This window comes from Macaca nemestrina, chromosome 19 (assembly GCF_043159975.1).
Source record: "Macaca nemestrina isolate mMacNem1 chromosome 19, mMacNem.hap1, whole genome shotgun sequence".
Taxonomy (NCBI): domain Eukaryota; kingdom Metazoa; phylum Chordata; class Mammalia; order Primates; family Cercopithecidae; genus Macaca; species Macaca nemestrina.
The window spans coordinates 58,604,642-58,618,169 of record NC_092143.1 but is presented as its reverse complement, the minus strand read 5'-3'; the positions used below and the strand labels follow the sequence as shown (position 1 = coordinate 58,618,169).

The window sequence follows — 13,528 nt, the reverse complement described above, 5'->3', positions numbered from 1 at the left end:
GCATGATATAATCAAAAGACAGCTGAACTAGATGTCTGTATTTTCTTGACTGAATTGATAACTAGCTGTACATCTTTAGCTAAAACTATTCAGTCTTTAGGTCTCAGAATTCTTAATAAATTAATGTATTGGTAAGATGTTATATAAGATATTTTTCACCTAAAATTCCAAACATAAATCAAGGGAGCTCTTCCTTGTGAAGCCTGTGCACAATGGTCAGTGTGAGTATATAAAGAATTAAGTTCAGGCAAGACTTTCATCCTCTCTAAACATGCCCCTGACTGCAACTTCCTTGCCCAGAATTAATGCCTAAAAGACAAGATCCTCCTGGCTCCAAGCCAGAGTTGAGGTTTGCTGAGACTGTGCAACAGGAAACTTCCATTTGAGAAAAAATATCAACTAGCTGTTTGTGTGGGCAAATGAAATAGAAAGACTATGTTTATAAACTGTCAACTCTTACTACTCAATGAATTTGATTCTTATATAATTTATTCACCCAGCTCCAATAATTTAACATGTTATCACAAGAGTCCTTCCTTTTCTTCGCTTTTTATATGTGCTTCCTTTATGTATGTTACTCCAATTATTCTATCATCCCTTTATCTCAGAACACTTAGGAAAAACTCTGGTGAACACATATTTCCTTTTCACATTATTATCCCTTTTAACATCTTGGTTTTCTTTCCAAAATGTAACATAAGTCAGTGCTCTTGAGGTTAAAAATAATTTGTCCTCTATGCAAAGACTCTTTCATGATGAACATAAAGCATCTTTAATCTTTTATGGAAAGCAAAGATCTCTTTAGCTTTTGTTACACATGACAAAAATAAAATCACCTTTCACTGACATTAGAGTTATTACATTTTCATTGGACCTTACACTGTTGGATACATTTATCACTAAATATCTAGAATAATACACATGGACTCTCAGAGTCGGAAGTGGCTAAAAACTGCTTCTACTCTAACCTTAGTCAATATGCAATGCCCCTGATCGGTGTTCACTTACCGCCAATTTCTTCTCTTCAAAATCTGCAACTTCAATACAATTTTTTTACTTGCCTTGTGGACTCAGGTCTCCCCACTACCTTGCCTGACCACTTCCTAAAGCTATTATTCTATATCAAATTTTGCTTTGACTAGCAATTTTTTGAATGAACTGTTTATACTGGCAGCCGCAATATCCTCATCTGATCTCTTCTTCAAATTACAATTTATATACAAATATTAAGATCCATCTTACATGGTTCCTTGCCTTAAGGAATACTCAACTCTTTCAGACATGTGAGTGCACCTACACCACTTTTTATTTCTCTTTATAAGAATGGATCACATTGCATTCTGCTGTTATTACATTTATGTTTTCCTGTCTATCTTCCCCATGAAATTTTCCATTCTTTCTAGAGAACAACTATATTAAGTGCCTTAAATGATTATCGAATAAATGAATAAACAAATCCTCTATAATTTTTTAAATTTTTTACCTAGCTGTAATCCGATTTTTGTTCTATTCATGAAACTTCATTCTTACATCCCACTAAGCAGTATATCAACTGCCATCCATGAAGGAGTAACTGATATGGAATTAGTTCTCCAGTTATAAGCAACTCTAAATCTGGATTTCAAAATATGAGACAACTGATTTTGGACATCGAAAAATGGGCAGTTCAAGGTTTTTATTTCTGAGAAAAGGGAAACTGATAAAGTGGAGTCCCACAATCACCAAGCTCTCTGCCAAGGGACAATTTCCCAACTACAATAAAGAGATCTGGGAGCAAAACAGAGCACAGTAATCCCGCTGAGTTGAAAAGCAAATATGAGTTTCATGGACAGTGGAAGCATCTGGAAGAAGACAGGAACTCAAGAAGAGAGAGCAATGCAGAAAGGAGCCTCAGAAACACATGTGAGAGGCCCCTCTGACATATGGCATAGAATCCCTGACCAATAACTTCTACCCAGAATGTGCAGAGAAAATTCACAACTTAATATTCAGAAAATAGGCATAAGGCTTGGACTCTTCACAAAAGACAATATACAAATGACTAATACAATGTGGAAACATGCTTAACATTGTTAGTCATCAAGAAAACGCAAATTTAACTAACAGTTCAATACAATTTCACACACACTATAATGCCTAAAATTATAAAGGTTGGCAATGTCCTGTATCAGAGAGGATATAGAACAACTGGAATTGATACATTGCTAGTGGAAATGTAAAATTGTTTAAACACTTTGGAAAACAATTTGACAATTTCTTATAAAAGTTAAACTTACCATAGGACTCAGCATTCCTCTTCTTTATATTTTCCCATGACAAATAAAAATATGTCCACAAAAAGAATTGTAGGTGAATGTTCATAATAGCTTTCTTGACAATAGTCAAAAATTGAAAAAAATCTCAAATTTCCATTAAAGGCTAAATAAATTGTACAATATTATTGATCAATAAAAATGAACAAGCTACTGATATATGCAACAGCACGGATCAACATTAGAGACATTTTCCTGAGTCTGAAAAAGTTGGACACAAAGAAGTGGCATAATTTCATGTATTTGAAATGTTAGAATGGTAAAACTAAAATCATACTGGAGTTGTGGGAGTGAGTGAAAGTAATCTTGTCTATAGAGGGGGCATGAATGAACTTTCTGGAAATATGGAAATTTCTATACAGTGTTTGAGGTGGTGTTTAAATGGATGTGTATGTTTGTCAAAAGTCATTCACCTGTACACTGTAAATGAGTGGATTTTATTGCATTTAAATTGTACCGCCATACATCTGCTTTATGAAAAAGACATCTAAGCATATCCTAGTGACAGAGCTCAATAATCTTGTATCGTTCTCCTAAACTTTTTATACTACAAAACATTGTAGACAGCCCTTCCTTGAAATGTTCTTTTAATAACTTTCTCTAGCTGCTTCTTCACCTATTTATTCTCATATTACTTAAACATGACTATTTGATAAGAAATAATCTTTTCCTCTACACTTTCTCCTTTAATCATCTCCTTTAAGTGCTTAACTCTCAACTAAACAACTTTAGACTTAACCTTGTCCTGAGCTCCCTGCCAAATGTACAAATTTCCCATATCTGTCCTTCCTAGACTCCCATCCTGGCATTGAGAGTAAGGAAGGGAGGTCTGGACCTACAGAATCCTATGCAGAATGGGAGAAGCATGATAGATAAAACTAAAATGTACCCATTGAGAAGTTGGTATACCACAAACAAGGAAATACATTCACAACAGTAAACTAAAATGCCAAAGCAGAAAGGCACAGAAGAAAAGGGACACATTTGTATGAATAGACATAGAGCTGGAAGGGATAAAGGAGGCATCCAGGGGAGCTCCAAGATGGAAGGTATCTGATACAGTACAAGCAGTGAAAATGATGCCTTGTACAGAGGATCCTCAGAAATGACTTGAAAAGTAAAAGAACTGTTATTAGTGGAAGGTATCCAAGTTACTGATGGCAAATCTATACTGGTCTGCAGCAACTTCAATTCTTGCCTCCTCAGACAAAATAATTCGACTGAGAAGAATAAGGCAGAAGGACAAACCAAGGCAAGTTTCAGAACAGGAATGAAAGTTTTATTAAAAAGCTTTAGGACAGTAAGGAAAGGAAGAAAAGAAAAGAAGAAAAGTACAATCTGGATGAAGGCCAAGCGGGTGACTTGAGAAACCAAGTGCGCAGCTTGACTTATGGACTTGGATTTTATATGTTGGCATACTTCCAAGATACTGCATTACTTCTCCCACTCCTGAGATTTTATCGGGAAGCTGCTGATGAGTTTAAGGTGTTTTTTGTTAGGGGACTGCCTTTCTCTGGCACTGGCTGTGAGCAGTTATTACTTTAGATTAATAGTTAACAACTGCTTGACCATCACCTGACAGTCACCCAAAACTCCTGGTGTGTTGAGGGAGGGGTGGGAGGAGGGGAGTGGACAGGAGGGGAGAGTCCTCTTTTGCCCTGCTCATACCTGAGAGGCTACCCATTGTAACAGAATAAGAAAGTAAAGATATTCCAAAATAAAACTTTTGATTAGCCTTCCCTCTGTCCCCAATCTATTTGGATTCTTTTTTTTTTTATAATTTCTACCTTTATTTTAGATTCAGGGAATGCATATGCAAGTTTGTTACATGGCTATATTGGGTGATGCTGAGGTTTGGGGTATGATTGCTTCTGCCACCCAGATATTGAGCATAGTACATAACGGTTAGTTTTTTAACCTTTGGCCCCCTCCCTCTCTCCTCCCTACAGTAATTCCCACTGTCTATATGTACCATCTTTATGTCCATGAGTACCCATTGTTTAGATCCCACTTATAAGTGAGAACATTAAGTATTTGGTTTTCTGTTCCTGTGCTAATTCACTTAGGATAATGGCTTCCAGTTGCATCCGTGTTGCTGCAAAGAACTTGATTTCATTCTTTTTTATGACAGTATAGTATTTCATGGTATATATGTACCACGTTTTCTTTATCCAGTCCACCATTGATGGACACCTAGATTGATTCTATGTCTTTGCTATTGCGAATAATGCTGTGATGAACAAATGAGTGCATTGTCTTTTTGGTAGAATGATTTATTTTCTTTTGGATCTATATCCAGTAACAGGATTGCTGGGTTGAATGCTAGTTCAGCTTTTAGTTATTTGACAAATCTCCAAACTCCTTTCCATTGTGGCTGAACTAATTTACATTCCCACCAACAGTGTGTAACAATTTTCTTTTCTCTGCAGAGTTGACAGCATCTGTTGTTTTTGGCTTTTTAGTAATAGCCATTCTGACTGCTATGAGATACTATCTCATTGTGGTTTTCATTTGCATTTCTCTAATGATTAGTGATGTTGAACATTTTTTCACATGCTTGTTGGCCATGTGTACGTTTTCTTTTGAAAAGTGTTTATGTATTTTGTCTACTTTTTAATGGGGTTGTTTCATGCTTGTAACATGTTTTAAGTTCCTTAGATTCTGGATATTAGGCTTTTGTCAGATGCATAGTTTGTGAGTATTTTCTCCCATTCTGTAGGTTGTCTGTTTACTCTGTTGATAGTTTCTTTCGCTGTCCAAAAGGCTTTTAGTTTCATTAAATCCCACTTGTCGATGTTTTGTTTTGTTGTAATTGCTTTTCAGGACTTAGTCATTAATTCTCTCCCAAGACTGATATCCAGAATGGTGTTTCCTAGGTTCTCTTTTAGGATTCTTATAGTTTGAAGTCTTACATTTAAATCTTTAGTCTATTTTAAGTCAATTTTTGTATATGGTGAAAGGGAGGAGTCCAATTTCAATCTTCTGCGTATGCCTAGCTAGCTATCTCAGCACCATTTATTGAACAGGGAATCCTTTCCCCATTGCTTATGTTTGTTGACTTTGACAAAAATGAGATGGATGCAGGTGTGAGGTTTTACTTTTAGGTTCTCCATTCTGTTCTATTGATCTATATATCCATTTTTTGTGGATATATAGATCCACACTAAAACAGCACCATGCTGTTTTAGTTACTGTAGCCATGTAGTATAAAGACAGGTACAATGATGACTCCAGCTTTGTTCTTTTTGGTTAGAAATGCTTAGACTGTTTCAGTTATTTTTTGGTTCTGTATGAATTTTAAAATAGTTTTTTCTAGTTCTGTAAAAAATTACATTGGTAACTTTATAGAAATAGCATTGAATATGTAGATTGCTTTGAGCCATATGGCCATTTAATTGACATTGATTCTTTCAATCCAGGAACATGGAATATTTTTCCATTTATTTGTGTCATCTATGATTTCTTTCAGCAGTGTTTTGTAGTTCTTCTTGTAGAGCTCTTTCACCTCCTGGTTAGAGGCATTCTTAGATATTTTATTATCTTGTGACTTGGAAATACATATAGAATTGCTGCTGAATTTTGTACATTAATTTTGTACTGTGAAACTTTACCACTTATGAGTTCTAGAAGCCTTTTGGTAGAGTCTTTAGGGTTTTCTAGGTATACAATCATATTGTCAGCAAAGGAACAATGACCTCTTTTTGACGTCTTCCTGTTTGGATGCCTTTTCTTTCTTTTTCTCACCTGATTACTATGGCAAGGACTTCCAATACTATGTTGAATAGGAGTAGTCAGAATGGGCATGCTCATCTTCTTCCAGTTCTAAAGAGGAATGCTTCCAGCTTTGGCTCATTCGGTCTGATGCTGGCTGTGGGTCTGTCATAGATGGCTCTTATCATTTTGAGGTATATTCCTTTTATGCCTAGTTTCTTGAACATTTTTATCATAAAGTGATGTTGGATTTTATCAAAAGCTTTTCCCACATCTATTGAGATGATCATAATGCTTTTGTTTTTAATTCAATTTATATGGTGAATTACTTTACTGATTTGCATATGTTGAACCAAACCTGCATCCCAGGAATAAAGCCTTACTTGATCATGGTGAAGTAACTTTTTGATGTGCTGCTGAATTCAGTTTGCTAGTATTTTGTTGAGGATTTTAGTATTTATGTTCATCAAGGATATCAGCCTATTGTTTTCTTTTTTCATTGTGTCTTTGCAAGGTTTTGGTACCAGGGTGATGTTGGCTTTGTAGAATTAGTTTGGGAGGAGTCCACTTTGATATTATGTAATCGTTTCAGTAGGATTGGTGCCAGCCTTTCTTTGTATGGCTGGTGGAATTTAGCTTTGAATCAACTTGGTCTGGGGCTTTTGGTGGTTGGTAGGCTTATTACTACCAATTTAATTTCAGAACTCAATATTGATCTGTTCAGAGTTTCAACTTACTCCTGATTCAATCTGGTGAGACTATGTGTTTCTAGGAATTTATTCATTTCCTCCAGCTTTTTTAGTTTGTGTGACTAGAGATGTTCACAACAGTCTCTGAGGATCTTTTGTATTTCTGTGGCATCAGTTGTAATTTCACCTTTGTTGTTCTTGATTGTGCTTATTTGTGTCATACCTCTTTTTTCTTTGTTAATTTAGCTAGTGGTCTATCAATCTTGTTTATCCTTTCAAAAAACCAACTTAGGGTTTAATTGATTCTTTGGGTAGATTTTTGGATCTCAATTTCATTACTTCTATTCAATTTTAGTTATTTCTTTTCTTCTGCTAATTTTGGAGTCGTTTGTTCTTGTTTTTCCAGTTCCCCTAGGTGTAATGTTAGATTGTTAATTTGAGATCTTTCTAACTTTTGTGGTGGGCATTTTGCACTACAAAGTTTTCTCTTAATGCTGCTTTTGCTGCATCCCAGAGATCTGGGTATGTTGTGTTTTCATTTATTTTCAGATAACTTTTTTATTTCTGCCTTAATTTCACTGTTTACCCAAAAGTCATTCAGGAGCAATTTGTTTAATTTTTATGTAATTGTGTGGTTTTGAGAGATCTTGGTATTGATTTCTATTTTTATTATTTTTACATTATTTGAGACAGAGTCTTGCTCTGTTGCCCAGGCTGGAGTACAGTGGCATGATCACAACTTACTGCAGCCTTGACCTCCGGGACTCAAGTGATTCTCCCACCTCAGCCTCCCAATTAGCTGGGAATATATGCATGTGACACCATGCACAGCTAATTTTTTGTATCTTTTGTAGAGATAGGGTGGGTTTCACCATGTTGCCCCAGCTGGTTTCAAACTCCTGGACTCAAGCAATCCACCCAGACTCTATTTCTAGTTTTATTCTACTGTGGCCTGAGAGTATGGTTCATATAATTTTGATTTTTAAAAATTTATCAAGACTTGCTTAATGGCTGAGCATGTGTTCAATCTTGGAGTATGTTCCATGGGTACCGGGGGAACACGCCCCCAATATTTCAACATAGGTTCTTTCTATTTTCCATAAGTGTCGGCCGGCTGAGAAAGAGTACAAAGAGAGGAGTTTTACAGCTGGGCCTCTGGGGGTGACATCACATATTGGTAGGACCGTGATGCCCACCTAAGCTGCAAAACCAGCAGGTTTTTATTAAGGATTTCAAATGGGGATGGGGTGTATGAACAGGGAATAGGTCACAAAGATCACATGCTCCAAAGGGCAAAAAGGAGAACAAAGATCACACGCTTGTGAGGCCAATAAAGATCACAAGGCAAAGGGCAAAATCAAAAAATATCTGCTAAGGGTCTATGCTCAGCTGTGCATGTATTGTCTTGATAAACATCTTAAACAACAGAAAACAGGGTTCGAGAGCACAGAACCGTATGACCTCAAATTTACCAGGGAGCGGTTTTTTTCCCCACCCTAATAAGCCTGAGGGTACTGCAGGAGACCAGGGCGTATTTCAGTCCTTATGTCAACCACATAAGGCAGACACTCCTAGAGCGGTCATTTATAGATGAGGACATTTGGACTGGGCTGAATTCCCTACAGTGTAGCAAAGCAGCTGTGGCCAGACTGCTTCTTTAGATCCCTCCTCACTGGGCATGGACAGGGTCTCTCTGCAGGTGATCCAGCACCAGTCAGGGGCTTACAGACATAATTCTTATCTCCCTGGGAAAGAGCACTTTGGGGAAGGGGTGGCTGTGGTCTCAGGTTCAGTGGACTTAGTATTTCCTGCCTGGCTGCTCTGAAGAGATCAGCTGATCCTGACAAGGGGGATTCCCCCAGCACAGCACACCAGCTCCACTAAGGGACAGCCACTAAGGGACAGCCACTAAGGGACAGACGACTCCCTCAACTGGGACCTTGACCCCCACGCCTCCTGACTGGATGAGACCGCCCAACTAGGGTCGCCAGATACCTCATACAGGAGAGTTCTGGGTGGCATCTGGTCAGTGCCCCTCTGGGACAAAGCTTCCAGAGGAAAGAGCAAGCAGAAATCTTTGCTATTCTGCACCCTCCACTGGTGATACCCAGGCAAACAGAGTCTACAGTGGACACCCAGCAAACTGCAGCAGATCTGCATAAGAGGGGCCTGACTATTAGAAGAAAAACACACAAAAAGCAACAACAACATCAACAAAAGAGACCCCACAAAATCCCCGTCCAAAGTTTATCAGCCTCAAAGATCAATGGTTGAAAAATCCATGAAGATGAAGAAAAGTCAATGCAAAAACACTGAAAATCCTCAAAGCTGGAATGCCTCTTCTCCTCCGAATAATCACAACACTTCTCCAGCAAGGGCACAGAATGGGGCCAATGGTGAGATGGATGAACTGACAGAAGTAGACTTCACAAAGTGGGTAATAATGAATTTCACTGAGCTAAAGGATTATCTTCTAACCCAATGCAAAGAAGCTAAAAACCATGATAAAAGATTACAGGAGCTGTTAACTAGAATAACCAGTTTAGAGAGGAATATAAATGGCCTGATGGAGCTGAAAAACACAGCACGGCAACTTCATGATGGAAACGTAAGTATCAATAGCTGAATCGACCAAGCAGAAGAGAGAATATCAGAGCTTGAAGACTCTCTTGCAGAAATAAGGCAGACAAACAAGATCAGATAAAAAAGAAAGAAATTAAACAAACAAAACCTCTGAGAACTATGGGACTATGTAAAGAGACTGAACCTATGACTGATTAGAGAAACTGAAAGAGATGGGGAGGATGGAACCAAGTTGGAAAACACACTTCAGGACACCATCCAGGAGAACTTCCCCAATCTAGCAAGACAGGCCAATTTTCAAATCCAGGAAATCCAGAGAACCCCAGTAAGATATTTCATGAAAAGATTTACCCCCAAGACACATAATCATCAGATTCTCCAAGGTAAAAATGAAGGAAAAATTGTTAAGGGCAGCCAGAGAGAAAGGCAAGGTCATCCACAAAGGGCAGCCCATCAGACTAACCGTGTACCTCTCAGTGGAAACCCTAAAAGCCAGAAGAGATTGGGGGCCAACATTCAACATTCTTAAAAAAAGAAACTTCAACTCAGAATTTCATATTAGGCCAAACTAAGCTTCATAAGTGAAGGAGAAATAAAATCTTTTTTTAGACAAGCAACTGCTGAGGAATTTTGTGAACACCAGGTCTGCCTTGCAAGAGCTCCTGAAGGAAGCACTATTACTATCCACTACAAAAACACACTGAAGTACACAGAACAACAACTCTATGAAGCAACTATATTAACAAGTTTGCAAAATTAACCAGCCAGCATCATGATGACGGATTAAATTCACACATAACAATATTAACCTTAAATGTAAATGGGCTAAATGTCCCAATTAAGAAACACAGAATGGCAAACTGGATACAAAGACAGGACCCATCAGTGTGCTGTATTCAAAGAACACATCTCACATGCAAAGATGCACATAGACTCAAAATAAAGGGACAGAGGAAAATTTACCAAGCAAATTGAAAGCAGAAAAATGCAGAGGTTGCAATCACAGTTTCTGAAAAACTAGACTTTAAACCAACAAAGGTCAAAACAGATAAAGAAGGGCATTACATAATGTTAAAGGGTTCAATTCAACAAGAAGAGCTAACTATCCTAAATATATATGTACCCAATACAGGAGCCCTGAGATCCATAAAACAAGTTCTTAGAGACCTACAAAGAGACTTAGACCCCCACACAATAATAGAGGGAGACTTTAATAACCCACTGTCAGTATTAGACAGATCATTGAGAGAGAAAATTAACAAAGATCCAGGACTTGAACTCAGCTCTTGACCAAGTGGACCTGATTGATATCTACAGAACTTGCCACCCAAAAAACAGGAGAATATAAATTTTTCTCAGTGCACTTACTCTAAAATTGATCACATAATTGAAAGTAAAACACTCCTCAGCAAATGCAAAATAACTGAAATCATAACAAACACTCTCTCAGACCGCAGTGCAATCAAATGAGAACTGAAGATTAAAAAGCCCACTCAAAACCACATAACTACATGGAAATTGAACAACTTGCTCTTGAATGACTCCTGGTAAATAATGAAATTAAGACAGATATCAAGAAGTTCTATGAAACAAATGAGAACAAAGCAACAATGTATCAGAATCTCTGTGATACAGCTAAAGCAGTGCTAAGTAGGAAATTTATAGCACTAAATGCCCACATCAAAAAGCTAGAAAGATCTCAAATCAACCCCGTAACATCACAACTAAACGAACTAGAGAACAAAGAGCAAACAAACTCCAGAGCTAGCAGAAGACTAGAAATCACCAATCTCAGAGCAGAACTGAAAGAGATAAACACAAAAAAATCACTTCCAAAAAAATCAATGAATCCAGGAGCTGTTTTTTTTTTAAAAAAAAGAATCAATAGAATAGACTGCTAGTGAATCTGATTTTAAAAAAAGAGAGAGAAGATCCAAATAAACACAATCAGAAATGATAAGGGGGATACCACCACTGACCCCACAGAAATACAACCATCAGAGAATACTATAAACACCTCTATGCAAATACACTGGAAAATCTACAAGAAATGGATAAATTCCTGGACACATACACCATCCCAAGACTGAACCAGGAAGAATTTGAATCCCTAAATAGACCAATAACAAGTTCTGAAATTGAGGCAGTAATAAATAGCCTACCAACTAAAAAAAGGCCTACATTCAGATGGATTTATAGCTGAATTCTATCAGAAGTACAAAGAGGAGCTGGTACCATACCTTCTGAAACTATTCAAACAATTGAAAAGGAGGGATTCCTCCCTAACTCATTTTATGAGGCCAGTATCATCCTGACACCAGAGATACTACAACAACAACAACAACAACAACATAAACTTCAGGCCAATAACCCTGATGAACATCTATGCAGAAATCTCAGTAAAGTACTGGCAAACCAAATTCAGCAGCACATCAAAAAGCTTATCCACCATGATCAAGTCTGCTTCATCCCCGGGATGCAAGGCTGGTTCAACATACACAAATCAATAAATGTAATTAATCATGTAAACAGAACTAAAGACAAAAACCACATGATTATCTCGATAGATGCAGAAAAGGCCTTTGATAAAATTCAACACCCCTTCATGTAAATAACTCAGTAAGTGAGATACTGAAGGAATATCCCTCAAAATAATATGTGCTATTTATCACAAACTCACAGTCAATATCATACTAAACAGGCAAAAATGGGAAGCATTCCCCTTGAAAATGGGTACAAGACAAGGATGCCCTCACTCACCACTCTTATTCAACATAGTGTTGGAAGTTCTGGCCAGGGCAATCAGGCAAGGTAAAAAATAAAGGGTTTGCAAATAAGAAGAGAGGAATTCAAATTGTCTTTGTTTGAGGATGACATGATCTATATCTAGAAAACCCCATCAACTCAGCCCAAAAGCTTCCTAAGCTGATAAGCAACTTTAGCAAAGTCTCAGGATATAAAATCAATGTGCAGAAATCACAAGCATTCCGGTACACCAACAACAGACAGGCAGAGAGCCAAATCATGAATGAACTCCCATTCACAATTGCCACAAAGAGAATAAAATACCCAGGAAAACAAGGGAAATGAAGGACCTCTTCAATGAGTAATACAAACCACTGCTCAAGGACATCAGAGAGGATACAAGCAGATGGAAAAGTGTATCATGCTTATGGATAGGAAGAATCAATATCATGAAAATGACCATACTGCCCAAAGCAATTTATAGATTCAACACTATTTCCATTAAACTACCACTGACATTCTTCAAAGAATTAGAAAAAACTATTTTAAAATTCACACGGAACCAAAAAAGACCTCACATAGCCAAGACAATCCTAAACAAAAAATAAAACAAACCTGGAAGTATCATGCTGCCTGACTTCAAACTATACTATAAGGCTACAGTAATCAAAACAGCATGGAACTGGTACAAAAATAGGCACATAGACCAGCAGAACAGAATAGAGAACTCAGAAATAAAAACACACATCTACAACCATTTGATCTTTGACAAGCTTGACAAAACAAGCAATGGGTAAATGATTACCTATTTAATAAATGGTGCTGGGAGAACTGGTTAGCCATATGCATTAAACTGAAACTGGATTCCCTCTTTATACCTTATACAAAAATCAACTCAAGATTAAAGACTTAAATGTAAAACCCAAAACTATAAAAACCCTAGAAGAAAATCTAGCCAATACCATTCAGGACATAGGCATGGGGAAAGACCTTATGATGAAATCGCCAAAAGCAATTGAAACAAAAATCAAAATTGACAAATGGGGTCTAATTAAACTACAGAGCTTCTGCACAGCAAAAGAAAGTATCATTAGAGCGAACAGGCAACTTACAGAATGGGAGAAAATTTTTGCAATCTATCCATCTGACAAAGGTCTAATATCCAAAATCTACAAGGAACTTAAGCAAATTTACAAGAAAAAAACAACCCGTTAAAAAAATAGGCAAAGGATATGAACAGACACTTCTCAAAAAAAAAGGCACACATGTGGCCAACAAATATATTTTAAAAAGGTCAACATCGCTGATCATTAGAGAAATGCAAATCAAAACTACAATGAGATACCATCTCATGCCAGTCAGAATGGCAATTATTAAAAAGTCAAGAAACAACAGATGCTAGTGAGGTTGCAGAGAAATAATTCTTTTACACTGTTGGTAGGAGCATAAATTAGTTCAATCACCATGGAAGACAGTGGCAATTCCTCA

At 37.2% G+C, this 13,528-nt stretch overlaps 1 protein-coding gene across 11 annotated transcripts in view; it reads right to left on the bottom strand.

Moving 5' to 3' along the window:
• The window catches only part of LOC105498394 (coiled-coil domain containing 178), a 506,590-nt gene that overhangs the window by 441,771 nt on the left and 51,291 nt on the right, over positions 1-13,528 (bottom strand). The window lies entirely within an intron of this gene.